Source organism: Sitodiplosis mosellana, unplaced genomic scaffold (assembly GCF_009176505.1).
Source record: "Sitodiplosis mosellana isolate CC-2019 unplaced genomic scaffold, AAFC_SMos_1.0 Smas_scaffold_6102, whole genome shotgun sequence".
In the NCBI taxonomy this organism is placed as follows: Eukaryota; Metazoa; Arthropoda; class Insecta; order Diptera; family Cecidomyiidae; genus Sitodiplosis; species Sitodiplosis mosellana.
The window spans coordinates 330257-333154 of NW_022601343.1; positions in this window are offsets into that span (position 1 = coordinate 330257).

Consider the following 2898-nt stretch of genomic DNA (forward strand, 5'->3'; position numbering starts at 1 on the left):
CTCTCTCTCTCTCTCTCTCTCTCTCTCTCTCTCTCTCTCTCTCTCTCAACCTAAAGTAAACGTCTTCAGTGTCAAGGCCTCCGCTCGCATATTCTAAAACAGTGATTTTCTTTTCATGCCATTCGTTCATGTTTTCCTTTTTTCTACCGTGTGTATTGCTATTTCTTCGTACATTTTTTTTAATTCTTCACCACATTTATATGCATTGTTCCTTATTGTTGTTGCTGTTGCTTTTATAGATTGCGAGTATTTATGCTCTTTCTCGGCTCCGTCATTTGTACAAATTTATTGATAAACGATTGCTATAAAAAGCATCCATCACAATCGTCAGTCATATCGGTTGCATCCATTTTAAAAAATGTTCATTGAACCGAACACACATCGACATTTGCTAATTTGCAACGGACAATTGACAACCGTCAATTACAATCACATAGTAGCGTGTGAAAATTGAAGTGCTTATGGCACGGTTTTTTGATTTATGAATTTGATTGATCGATCAAACGATAGGAGACACTACGGTATTAGATATTGATGCAATCGATAGCTGATCCATTTGAAAAAGTGCCGAATGGAATAATTGCACTTTAATATTGGATATCTTGGCCTCGAGCCCATGAATATATGTATATATATATATAGCAGATTATAGCGGCTGATCTAAAATAACTGGAGCTCGTGATGGAAGTTTTGCCACATTGTTGCCCAGAACAAAATCATGAAACGGTGTTTTTTTCGGGAACCTTTATAAATGTGTGCAATGTGGAATGAGCAATATCGGCAAATATCCATTCAGCCAGAGTTCAACCAGCCACCACATATCGTGTCTAAACTCAAGATACACAAATGAATTCATACAGCGTGCCATCAACCAATTTGTTTACGTGTTACCAGCTAATTTATTCACACCGATTGATTTGCCACTTGACCGAGCCCGAACAGAAAGCTAAGACTCAAGCAAGAGACAAAAGAGAGAGAAAGAAAAAAATTGTGTATCAAAACTTTTTTCTGTTACCTGAATGTGTCCAAACGTGTACGAACACAAAGTAAAAATCCGTAATCACTTTCAGAAGAAGACGCCTAGAGGTTTTTTGTGTCGTCGTTATAAAAAAAGAAACTTTATTTATCCCGAAGATGGGAAGCCAACATACAGATAAATCATGGAGCATTTGTGGCCACGAGAGAGGAGAGAGAGAGATATATATGTGAAAAAGATCAAGTTTGTAATTATATAGTTTTGTTCTTGTCTTTTGTTTGACGAAAACTCTCAAGTTGAATGGACAAAAAAGTGGCCAATTAAATCAAAACAAGAGCGGTTATAACTGTTTTTATTAATGCGAAACTCAAATGTTTATGATAATATACATATATGCTACAGTATATGTATAAAAAAAGAGACGAAGTAACTGAAAAGCAGCAGTCACATATCACCATGGGCAAACAATCGTTACACGATTTTTATTCGCGTTTTTTTTCTTCTTTCTTTTCTTTCATACAAGTACGGTATAAAGATAAAGAGTCGGCTCTTTAATCCCATTCAAAATAAAATATAATCCATTTTACATATGTATAAAGAGAACGAAATGCTCAACACCAACAAAGACCTCAAACCTATTTGATTTGACTAATAGTTTGTGCCGTGTGTTTGCTACTACTGCTGCTGGCTGGCTGGCAAGCTGATGTGAGTGTATGTTGGTGAAGTGCAAGGAATGAAAAAAAGAGCTGTGCATATTATGTTCTACCACTTAATTAAACGCTCTCGTCTACATATATGTATATTTATATATATATATTGATTTCAGTGCCAAACCAAATGAAATAAAAGACGCACACAACATATACGTAACAGCGTTGAACCGTTAGCATAACCGTTTACTTAATCAAATATATTTTTATTTCGCTTTCTTCATCTTCACGACGTTCTTTTACTAATCGTCTTCGGTTGTGTGTTTTCTTCTTTCTCTCTCTCTCTCCATTCTTTATTTACTGTCGGAAAGCGTGCGCTTGTGTTTGCTTTCTGATTCATGTGTTCTTTTTGGTTTGGGCTCTCTCGCGCAAAGTCGCGCACGGCCTCAACGAGTGTGGATCAAGAGTGCGCTCGCACGGATGTATGCACGTTTTCTCTATAATACGAACATATGAAGCGAGCTGCGGCCGCAGCACCACACATATATTCGATTACATTCAAATCGAATGTCATGAAAAAACAGAGAAAGAATAAATGAAATGAAACAACAACAACAAAATCAACAAACTATTCTAAACGAATATATTTTAAGTGTCTTGAATTTGAATTGTTGCTCGGTACATATTATTCATCGATTTACCATCGAATCAAGCGCCGCAAAGCCTAATCATGAAATAAACTTTAAGCACAGCACAAAAGCCAACACATGGATTTCCTCTCGTCATTGTCGTCGTCGTTGGTCGTGATTGCCGTAAAATTACACTGGGCACAACATAAGAACAGAACCTTCAGTCGTTAAGAAGTTTGTGGCAGGGCATTTGCAGCAACTAGAACAGCAGCAGCAGTGCGGCCGTCAACAACGTTCCAAAGACAATCTACGGCGTCCATTGTTCTATGGTAGTTACTCATTATCATATATGCGATGCGATTCCATATACTCTGCTCTTTCGCTGTGTAGACTGACTCTTCGGTGCTTGCCTTGCTTTGACTCTGACTCTGACTCTGACTCTGTATAGCTCACTTGATTGCTATGCACTATTGCCAATGTATGGGTTTGTGTACCTTCTTCTCTACCTGTGTGTTGTGTGTATAGTATTCCGGAGTCACATTGTGGCTTGCGTCTTTGGCTCTCTCTGTATTGTGTCGCTTTGCTGCTGCTGTTGTTGTTGTTATTGTTATTTAATGCTACTTTAACCTAATACTTACAATCC